This window comes from Chrysemys picta, unplaced genomic scaffold (genome assembly GCF_011386835.1).
Source record: "Chrysemys picta bellii isolate R12L10 unplaced genomic scaffold, ASM1138683v2 scaf1686, whole genome shotgun sequence".
In the NCBI taxonomy this organism is placed as follows: Eukaryota; Metazoa; Chordata; order Testudines; family Emydidae; genus Chrysemys; species Chrysemys picta.
The window spans coordinates 1-11,929 of NW_027054392.1; the positions used below are offsets into that span (position 1 = coordinate 1).

The 11,929-nt window shown below is 50.9% G+C and overlaps 1 long non-coding RNA gene across 1 annotated transcript; it reads left to right on the forward strand.

Moving 5' to 3' along the window:
• The first annotated feature begins 9,006 nt into the window (after positions 1 to 9,006).
• LOC135980054 (uncharacterized) lies at positions 9,007 to 11,046 on the forward strand. Its single transcript, XR_010597275.1, has 2 exons — positions 9,007 to 9,158; positions 10,596 to 11,046. It is a non-coding gene; the product is annotated as an uncharacterized LOC135980054 (long non-coding RNA).
• The last annotated feature ends 883 nt before the right edge of the window (positions 11,047 to 11,929 follow it).

Here is an 11,929-nt window from a genome sequence, read left to right on the forward strand (position 1 = left end):
TCTATTAATGAAATGATGGACTTTCTATGAGCTTGTTCAGGAAGATACTGGGCAGTACAAGCAGCACATTTCTGAGGACAAATTTAGGACTGGGAATTTTCGGGTGTCACTCTGAAATATAATTCAGGAGTGGCTGGTTAAAAGCACTCCTATAACTCAGCTAGAATAATTTACATGCTAGAGGCTGGGTGTGAGAAGGCCAGGAGTGGTTGTTCTCACAGCAAAGCAGTATAAATGGCACCCCAGGTTGTAGAATTGAGGGGACATTGCTGTCCATCAGTCCAGATTGTACCCTGGGGAATGTCACAGCGATGAATATCATAGGATGAATGAAGGTAGGAGTTGACATCTGTGATGAATGAGAAATGATAGATAGGGTGAGGATAGGCCTTGAAAGTGAAGACAAGTAGCTTATGTTTGATAGGCAAGGAGGAGCTCGTTGAGGGGGACGGGGCACTTCCTTAAGCGTCTTCTACAGACAATCCCAAAGAAAACTATAGCAGCCTTAACCTGCATGCACTAGATTCACACTAAAAATACATATGCTGTTAAAGATGACTGCAAAGGAGGTGGGAGGGGACCATGGTTTTTTTTTTTTTTTTTTTTTTTTTTTTTTTAACGCAGTTGGGGGGTGAGGGGGCTGCTTTTTTCTTGTTACTTTAGGAATATCAAATCATGACTTGCACATGCCCTTGCAGGGCCATAAGAACTGGGGTGTCAGCTCTTGCAGCCACTAATCGATTTACGTGGGTGTTGAATCAAGATCTTTCCTTCCAGCTGTGTCAGGTTGAGTTAAACAGTCTGAATAACAATCATTCCCCAACTTCGTTAACCAGGTTTCATTTGTATGGCAGCCGATACCTATCTAGGCACTTAGGCGGCCCTTATCACCGTAGTATCCGAGTGTAGAGCCCTGCAAGTCTGCCGATATCTGAATACCGTGTTTGCAGATTGTGGATTGGATGGGAATACAAATTTTGTATCCATGCAGGGCTCTACCTGAGCACTTCACCGTCATCAATAGATTTTATCCTCACAACACCCCTGTGAGGTAGGAAAGTATTATCCTCATTGCACAGATGGGGGAACTGAGAATGGAGAGGCTAAGGGGGGATATTTGCAAAGGCCTGAATCAGTTATGTATCCAACTCCCAGTGACTTTCAATGGGCATTCGGTGCCTAACTGTCCTCTGTGTCTTTGGAAATCTCTCCCAAGTAAGCACAAAGAAAGTATGTGGCTGACCCAAACACACATCTCCTAAGTCGCAGTCCTGTGCCGAGTCCACTAGACAACACTTCCTCCCATTTTTTGATTTCAGGATTTTGATAATCTTGTCACTTTCCCAGTTGTCCAAGTCTTCCGGGCCGGGAGAGATTTAAGGTCCCCATCCTCCAAGGGATCACTACATGGACAGAGCAGTGTGATTGCATGGAGACCCAGTAGAGTCATGGGAGTTCTGCACTGCGGTCCACCTGAGCAGAGGTTATTGCAAGATGAGGCCCCAGGCATTGTAAATGCCAGAAGGGAATTCACTAAAAGAAATAGTTTAATGAGGTTATTAATAAATAACTACTTGGTTCAATTCTATTACACGCTCCTGGTATCCTCCTTCTTGGGGAAGAAGACAACCTGGGGAACTATAGACCAGTCAGCCTAATTTCAATACCTGGAAAGATACTCGAACCATCAATATTAAATGGTCAATTTGTAAGCACCTAAATAATCAGGGGGTGGGGGGAGGGATAGCTCAAGAGGTTTGAGCATTGGCCTGCTAAACCCAGGGTTGTGAGTTCAATCCTTGAGGGGGCCACTTAAGAATCTGGGGCAAAATGAGTATTTGGTCCTGCTAGTGAAGGCAGGGGGCTGGACTCAATGACCTTTCAAGGTCCCTTCCAGTTCTAGGAGATGGGATATCTCCATTAATTTATTTTTAAATTTTTTTTTAAATCATAGGGTTCTAAGGAATAGCCAGCATGGATTTTTCAAGAACAAACCATGCCAACCAACCTAATTTCCTTCTTTGACAGGGTTACAAGCCTAGCAGATAGGAAGGAAGCAGTAGATGTGATATATGGTTATTTTAGTAAGGCTTCTGAGACAGTCCCATGTGACATTCTCATAAGCAAACTAGGGAAATGTGGTGTAGATGAAATAATATAACATGGGTGCACAGCTGATTGAAAGACTGAACTCAGAGAGTAGTTCTTAAGGGTTCACTGTGAAACCAGAGCATAGCTAGTGGGATCCCACAGGGGTCACTCCTGGGTCCAGTATTAGTCAATATTTTCATTACTGACTTGGATAATGGAGTGGAAAGCATGCTTATAAAATCTGAGAATGACACCAAGCTGAGAGGGACAGAAGCACTTTGGAGGACAGGATTAGAATTCAAAATGACCCTGACAAATTAAAGAATTAGTCTGACCAGTCAGACCAATCAGGTTAATTTTGTTACCGGGAAAGATAATGGAGCAAATAATCAAAAAATCAATTTGTAAGCACCTAGAAGATAGGTGATAAATAACAGTCAACATGGATTAGTCAAAGAACAAATCATGTTAAACCAACTTAATATCCTTCTTTGACAGGATAACAAGCCTTGTAATATAACTCGACTTTAGCCTAAGGCTTTTGATACCATCTCACATGACCTGCTCATAAACAAACTAGGGAACTATCGCTTAGATGAACCTACTATAAGGTGGGTGCATAACTGGTTGGAAAAGCATACTCAAAGAGCCATTATCAACGCTTCACAGTCAAGCTGGAAGGGGATATTAAGTGGGGTCCCACAGGAATCTGTCCAGGGTCCAGGTCTACTCAATATCTTCATAAATGATTTGTATAATGGCATGGAGAATACACTTATAAATCTGCGGATGATACCAAGCTGGGAGGGGTTGCAAGCACTTTAGAAGACAGGATTAGAATTCAAAATGATCTTGACAAACTGGTAAAATGGTCTGAAATAAATGCAATGAAATTCAGTAAGGACAAATGCAAAGTACTGCACTTACGAAGGAATAATCAGTTGCACAAATACATAGTGGGAAATAACCGCCTAGGCAGGAGTACTGCAGAAATGGATCTGGCTGTTAGCATGAATCACAAACTAGACATGAGTCACACGGCCCTTCCTGTTTTAATTTCAAACTTACTTCTCCGGGGAAGCTCAGCTCAGACGCAGCATCTAGTTTGTCAATGAAATTCCTGGGCTTTATCCCCATTTATGCTATGACCCCTTCACACTGCTCTGGCAGTATATTGGGGACTTTAAGTGGGAGTAAATTACACCTGCACCCACTTCAAAGCATTGTACCACCACCAAAATGGTGTAAAGGGGGTTTAGTGTAAAGGAAAATTAAACCTCTTTTGGTTTTTTTGTCCTGTTTTGTATGTCATTTGGTCATTAAGACAAAGAGATCAAGGTGGCCAAGATCAGTGTCAGAATGCAATGTATACTTAAAGACACATTTCAGAGTGGTAGCCGTGTTAGTCTGTATCAGCAAAAACAACGAGGAGTCCTTGTGGCACCTTAGAGACTAAATTTATTTGGGCATAAGCTTTTGTGGTCTAAAACCCACTTCATCAGATGCATGGAGTGGAAAATACATTAGGCAAGTATATATACACAGTACATGAAAAGATGGGAGTTGCCTTACCAAGTGGGGGGTCAGTGCTAACGAGACAATTCAATTAAAGTGATATGCCAACATTTTTATGGCTGACTTAGAACAACGCTTCCTCAGCTCTCGTCCCCTAACGCCCCTACTCTACTTGCACTACATTGATGACATCTTCATCATCTGGACCCATGGAAAAGAAGCCCTTGAGGAATTCCACCAGGATTTCAACAATTTCCACCACACCATCAACCTCAGCCTGGACCAGTCCACACAAGAGATCCACTTCCTGGACACTACAGTGCAAATAAGCGATGGTCACATAAACACCACCCAATACCGGAAACCTACTGACCGCTATACTTACCTACATGCCTCCAGCTTTCATCCAGACCACATTACACGATCCGTTGTCTACAGCCAAGCTCTAAGATACAACTGCATTTGCGCCAATCCCTCAGACAGAGACAAACACCTACAGAAACTCTATCAAGCATTCTTACAACTACAACACCTACCTGCTGAAGTGAAGAAACAGATTGACAGAGCCAGAAGGGTACCCAGAAGTCACCTACTACAGGACAGGCCCAACAAAGAAAGTAACAGAACGTCACTAGCCGTCACCTTCAGCCCCCAACTAAAACCTCTCCAGCGCATCAACAAGGATCTGCAACCTATCCTGAAGGATGATCCCTCACTCTCACAGACCTTGGGAGACAGTCCAGTCCTCGCTTACAGACAGCCCCCCAACCTGAAGCAAATACTCACCAGCAACTACACACCACACAACAAAAAACACGATCCCAGGAACATATCACTGCAACAAACCCTGTTGCCAACTTTGTCCGCATATCTATTCAAGGGACACCATCATAGGACCTAACCACATCAGCCACACCATCAGGGGCTCGTTCACCTGCACATCTACCAATGTGATATATGCCATCATGTGCCAGCAATGCCCCTCTGCCATGTACATTGGCCAAACCGCAGAGTCTCTACACAAAAGAATAAATGGACACAAATCAGATGTCAAGAATTATAACATTCAAAAACCAGTAGGAGAGCACGTCAATCTCCCTGGACACTCAATAACAGACTTAAAAGTGGCAATTCTTCAACAAAAAAACTTAAAAAACAGATTCCAATGAAAAACTGCAGAACTGGAATTAATTTGCAAACTGGACACTATCAAATTAGGCCTGAATAAAGACTGGGAGTGGATGGGTCACTACAAAAACTAATTTCCCCCTACTGTTACTCACACCTTCTTGTCAACTGTTTGAAAAGGGCCACCCTGATTACATTGTCCTCGTTACCACTATAAAAGTGATTTTTCCTCCCTTGGTATCCTAACTGTTGAGAATATCCACTTCCACTTTAATTGAATTGTCTTGTTAGCACTGACCCCCCCACTTGGTCAGGCAGCTCCCATCTTTTCATGTACTGTGTATATATACCTGCCTACTGTATTTTCCACTCCATGCATCTGATGAAGTGGGTTTTAGCCCATGAAAGCTTATGCCCAAATAAATTTTTTAGTCTCTAAGGTGCCACAAGTACTCCTCGTTGTTTTTTTTAAAGACCCATGTATACTTAAAGACACAGCAGCTCATTTTTCCAAAGGCAAGAAATATGTTTCAAATGCGAGGAGTTCAGTTTGTTACACGTATTTAATTGCTGATAGGAAGATGGAACAAGCAAGCTGGATTTCTAGTAACACCATGAAAGCACCAAAGAAATATTCACATTTCCACAGGTAAGTGAGGCACTCGGAGCCCTTTATCCGATAGATTCCTCATGGGAAGTTAGGGTGCACTGAAATACTTCTTCAAAAGCATCCAGAAAAGGCTCAGTGATTTCATCAACTGTGACATGTCTCTGGAGTTCTTCGCTCAGGGGGGTGACACCCATCCCTTCAAGTCCACAAGGAACAATGTGATCAAACCACGTAAGATCTGTGCAGCAGTTCAGCGCCAGCCCATGAGAGGTTATATGCCTTCCACAATGGACACCTGAAAAGCAAAACATACATGTCACCTCGTTCAATGCTATGTACCACACACCACCCCTCCCCCAAAGTCATCTTAAATGTCAGATCCCAAGGCCAGAAGGGACCATCGTGATCATCTAGCCTGATCTGTATAACACAAGCTACAGAACTTCCCCCAAATAACCCCTAGATCAGATCTTTCAGAAAAACATCCAATCCTGATTTAAAAATTACCAGTGATGGGCAATCCACTACAGCCCTTGGCAAGTTGTTCCAATGGTTAAATATCCCCTTCACACTAAGACTCCAATCCACCTTACCACATAAGTTGTCCAGCTGATGAGGCACCAATGCTGTAGTGCTTATCAGCAGCGAGGGCGCTGAGACCATAGCTTATCACGTTCACCAATACGGTCTCAATGTTTCCTTGTACTCCCCCACCATCTGTTATCTCATCTTACACGTCAACTGTAAGTTCTTTGGGGGCAGAGACCTGCCTGTCTGCCCTGTATTTGTGACTGGGGTTCCCAGGCTCTATTAGAATGCAAATCTAGCCCAGGGCACTGGGTTCATTGTTATTGCAGAGACATGCAGGCATGGTGTGCAGTCCCTCATGAGGAAGTGAAATTCTTGTATATATCTGCTTGTTAACCGGGCAAATCCTGCCTATTAGCAGGATTGGCTCTGGTAGCGAATGAGGACAAAGGACAGCATGATGTGCATGTTCACAGTCATACGTAGTAGATCCCTGATTTTCCTGCTTTGCACTGCACAACAGGAGAGCTGGGATTCTACACTACTGTACTGTGACCATTGTTTTTAGAGAATCATAGAGCTTTTCAGTAGCAGAAAATTTCCAGGAATTATTAAGGGCCACGTCCTGAAAGATTTACACATGTGCACAATTTTAGTCAGAGGAGTAATCCAATGAGATTACACACGTGAGTAATGGTACACACGTGCAGAAATCTTTCCAGGACTGAGGCATAAAAATGTAGTTCCAGTGATTTACAAGTAACCCCTAAGATTATTAGAATTGAGATTAGCGTGCGGGGGGGATCTCTATTATTTCAGTATGTGGACTGCCTTTAGCCACACTCCATGTATAATCAGGTCACACTCTACCTGCTATTTTCCATGGATCTTTCACACAGCAGCACATGAAAGGAGAAGCAGTTTAATAAAGGCTACGCTACGGCCTTGTCTCTGCTAGAAAAGGATCTGCCAGTGTAACTATACCAGCAAACCATCTTAGTGGAGGTGCCGTTTGTACCAGGAAGAGTGCATTTGCTGGTATAATTTATATCAGTTCCCTAAATGAAATAAACGATATCAGCAAAAACATGGTTTTGCTTGTATAACTGCATCTACACTTGTGCTTTTGCCAACACCATCAGGTCAGTTATGGGGTGTGATTTTTTCCACGCTTGATAACATAGCTACACTGGCAAAAATTTTAAGGGTAGACCAGGTCTACGCTAGGAGCTACGCTGTCAAAAACCTCTAGTGTGGACATATTTATATTGGTATAGAAGTGCTTATTGGATTTCCCTGACCGGGATGAACGATACCAGTATAAACACCGTTATAACTGTGTCTATACTACCGCTTTACTGGCATATCTACGTTAGTAAAAATCACACCCCAAACCAACACAACAATGCCAATTAGACTCATTAGAGCAGACCAGGCGAAGCAGAAAAGCATGGCCTTGATCCTGCACTGAAAACCCCATGGGTGGATCCCTACATCCGTGCTGAGCCCCACTGGAGTCTGTGCGGTTCATTGCAGCATCAGGACTTGTGATCATAAAACCACAAACACTGGTGGGGCACTTGGGCAGGTGCAAACCCTGAAACTACTCTTAACTCACTCAAGGCCGCTCAGCCCCATCTCCTGCCAACTTCCCAGGAGCTCCCCAAGTCTCCACTTGTCCCCTGATCCTCTACCTCTCTGCTGCCCCCCATGACCTCCTGCCTTCTCCTCAGGGACCCCCTGAACCCCTGCATCCCCCGACTGCTACCCCCATTTCCCCTGCACCCCTCTTCCTGTCTCCTCCCCAGGGACCCTGAGCCCCCAACATACCCCAACCCCCACCTCTCTCCTGCCCCCCATTTTACCCCCACTCCTCTTCCTGTCTCCTCCCCAGGGACCCTGAGCCAACTACATCACCCAACCCCCACCTCTCTCCTGCCCCCCATTTCCCCTGCACCCCTCTTCTTGTCTCCTCCCCAGGGACCCTGAGCCCCCAACATACCCCAACCCCCACCTCTCTCCTGCCCCCCATTTTACCCCCACTCCTCTTCCTGCCTCTGAGCCCCCCACATACCCCAACCCCCACCTCTCTCCTGCCCCCCATTTTACCCCCACTCCTCTTCCTGCCTCCTCCCCAGGGACCTGGAGCCAACTACATCACCCAACCCCCACCTCTCTCCTGCCCCCCATTTCCCCTGCACCCCTCTTCTTGCCTCCTCCCCAGGGACCCCGCTCCCCTCACTCCCTTCCTGCCCCGGGACCCCCCGAACCCTCCACTAACCCCACCCCTCTCCTGCCCCCCACCCCTCTTCTTGCCTCCTCCCCAGGGACCCTGAGCCCCCCACATACCCCAACCCCCACCTCTCTCCTGCCCCCCATTTTACCCCCACTCCTCTTCCTGTCTCCTCCCCAGGGACCCTGAGCCAACTACATCACCCAACCCCCACCTCTCTCCTGCCCCCCATTTCCCCTGCACCCCTCTTCTTGCCTCCTCCCCAGGGACCCCGCTCCCCTCACTCCCTTCCTGCCCCGGGACCCCCCGAGCCCCCCACTAACCCCACCCCTCTCCTGCCCCCACCCCTCTTCTTGCCTCCTCCCCAGGGACCCTGAGCCCCCCACATACCCCAACCCCCACCTCTCTCCTGCCCCCCATTTCCCCTGCACCCCTCTTCTTGCCTCCTCCCCAGGGACCCCGAGGCCCCCTCACTCCCTTCCTGCCCCGGGACCCCCCGAGCCCCCCACTAACCCCACCCCTCTCCTGCCCCCACCCCTCTTCTTGCCTCCTCCCCAGGGACCCTGAGCCCCCCACATACCCCAACCCCCACCTCTCTCCTGCCCCCCATTTCCCCTGCACCCCTCTTCTTGTCTCCTCCCCAGGGACCCTGAGCCCCCAACCCCCACCTCTCTCCTGCCTCCCATTTTACCCCCACCCCTCTTCCTGCCTCCTCCCCAGGGACCCTGAGCCCCCCACATACCCCAACCCCCACCTCTCTCCTGCCCCCCATTTCCCCTGCACCCCTCTTCTTGCCTCCTCCCCAGGGACCCCGAGCCTTCCCCCATGTCCCCCTCACTCCCTTCCTGCCCCGGGACCCCCCGAACCCCGCGCTTCTCCCAGCCCCCCGCATCCCCCCGGATCCCGGCCCGGCGCAGAGCTGGCGGCCCCGCAGCCACACGCCGGTGGAGGGCGGCGGCAGGGCGCGCGGGGCGGGCAGGCCCAGGCGGCGGCAGAGGCCGAGGCGCCGCGGGTCCGGCACCGGGTAACAGCAGCTGGCCCGGGCCGCGGAAGGTGAGCAGCGCCCAGCGCCCGCAGCCGCCGCTCCTCGCCCGCCGGGTCGGGGCCGCCCCGCAGCCCGCGCGTGTACACGGGCCCCGCCGGCTCGGAGAGCAGCAGCCAGCCCGCCGCGCCCGGCCCCACGCAGCGCTCCTGCGCCGCCAGCGACTCCGCGTAGGGCAGCCAGCCGGGCCCGCATCGCCCCGCCGCTGCCGGCCAGAATGCCTGCCTGGCTGCCTGGGGGAGCGCGGGGCGGGGGGCGACTCGAGGCGGGGCTGGGAGTGGGGTAGGGCTCAGAGGCGGGGGAAGGTAGGGTGAGGTAGGGGTCAGAGGTGGGGTAGTGCTCAGAGGTGGGGTAGTGGAAGGCAGTGTGGGGTAGGGCTCAGAGGCGGGGAAAGGCAGGGTGAGGTAGGGGTCAGAGGTAGGGTAGGGGAAGGTAGGGTGGAGTAGAGGTCAGAGATGGCACTGGGGTGGAGGTGGGGGGAAGGCAGGGTGAGGTAGGGGTCAGAGGTGGGGTAGGGGAGGCAGGGTGGGGTAGTGGAAGGCAGGGTGAGGTAGGGGTCAGAGGTGGGGAAAGGCAGGGTGGGGTAGGAGGCAGAGATGGCACTGGGGTGGAGGCGGGGGGAAGGCAGGGTGAGATAGGGCTCAGAGGTGGGGTAGTGCTCAGAGGTGGGGTAGTGGAAGGCAGGGTGGGGTAGGGCTCAGAGGTGGGGTAGGGGAGGCAGTGTGGGGTAGGGCTCAGAGGCGGGGGAAGGTAGGGTGAGGTAGGGGTCAGAGGTAGGGTAGGGGAAGGTAGGGTGGGGTAGGGGTCAGAGATGGCACTGGGGTGGAGGCGGGGGGAAGGCAGGGTGAGGTAGGGGTCAGAGGTGGGGTAGGGGAGGCAGGGTGGGGTAGGGCTCAGAGGCGGGGGAAGGTAGGGTGAGGTAGTGGTCAGAGATGGGGTAGGGAAAGGTAGGGTGGGGTAGGGGTCAGAGATGGCACTGGGGTGGAGGCGGGGGAAGGCAGGGTGGGATGGGGTCAGAGGTGGGGTAGTGGAAGGCAGGGTGGGGTAGGGTCAGGTGGATCTGGGGGTGGGGTCAGAGGCAGGGGAAGGTAGGGTGGGGTAGTGTTCAGAGATGGCGCTGAGGTGGAGTCGGGGGTGGGGTAGGGGGCAGGGGGTGGAGCTGAGGTTAGGCTGGGATGGGCTGTGAGTTGGGTCAGGTGGGTGAGGGGTTGGGGTGGGGTGTGGGATGCGGTAGGGGACAGAGGAAGGGTAGGGTGAGAGTAGAGGTTAGGTGAAGCTGGGGATAGGGTGGGATGGGGAATCAACGTTGGGGTTGTGTGATGAAGTGGGGGACTTGTCTTGTTTTTTTCTTGTTTTTCCAATGGTTTGCATGCAGAGGGGGCGGGACTCAGTTTCCCTGGGTGTTACTGGTTTAACGAGGTGATGGGAGAGGGAGTTTGTTGTTACAGAGGACCAGCTAGGGAACTTGGGACACCAGCCAATGGCCTGGAGAATGGATACCCCAGCGACTGGCGACCTGGTGACCCAGAGGCCCAGCTCAGGAGTCGCAGCCAGTTCTGGCCCGTGGGAGGACAATGGGCTGTAAAGAGAGGACCCCCGGTGACCTAACAAGCCGGTTCCAGCCAGAGGTTGCCAGAGGACGGAAGAGAGGAGAAGAGGCCCAGGCGACCCTGTTTACCTGGAGAGAAGACAATGGACAGAGGCGGGGCTTGAGGGTGGTGATATCAGATGCCCATCTGGGAAGCAGGAGGGCTCTGGGCTGGAGAAGGAGAGCAGGCAGAGCCCACCTGGATGCAGGGGAGACTTGGATGTGCTGTGCTGAGGGAAGCCAGGCTCGAGGGCCCTAAGCGTTTCCTGTGCTATGTTCAGACGCTCAATAAACCTTCCTGTTTTACACTGGCTGAGTGTCACTCCAGTCTAGAGAACAGGGTTACATTATTCCCTTTGGGGAGTGGAGGCCCTGGGGTTCCATAGCGAGTGGACTCCCTGAGGGGGCTCACGGCAAGAAACAGGTGTGCTAAGGCTCCGAGAGGTGCGGCTCCAGGAGGTGGAGGGGCTTAACCCCCGAGAGAGAGTGGACCCCCGACAAGGGTTGGCACACTGAAGGGGGTTCCTCCCAGGGACCGCACAGGGCCAAGAGTGGGCACGATCTGTGAGTCCGTGACAGGTTGATTTCACATAGAATAGGGATCTGATGCATAAGGAGGGCAGGGGTGGGAGTCTGGGGGTGGAGCAGGAGGTGGGGGGAGCAGGAGGTGGGGTGGGGTGAAGTTAGGTAAAATGTAGTGGGTTATTCTGTGCTCTTAGCCCCATGCCTATATGCCAAGTGTGTGACCCATCAACAGATGAAGCTTTGCTTTCCCCACCATTGCATCACCTCTCTTATTATTTAATTTAAGTGGAATTGATGCTTTCCAGTGGTTTACATGTAATGTCCTTTTAACTGACTCTGGTGAGTTAGAGTCATAGAGATTAAGGCCAGAAGGGACCATCAGATCATCTAGTGTGACCCCCCTGTATATCACAGGCCACCAACACCACCCAGCATGCGTATACTAACCAAACAACCCAAATTAGACCGAAGTATTCCAGCCCACTGGAGACTAGACTGTTATGTGCCACAGGGAGACAATACAAGGGACCAAGATGCATCAGTGCCTGAGGCCCCTGCAATGGCAGGGACATGATTAAGTGAGATAGACCCAGATATAACTTTGGCAAGTGACCCTCATTCCACGCTGCAGAGGAAGGTGAAAACCCCCCAAGGTCACTGCCAGACTGA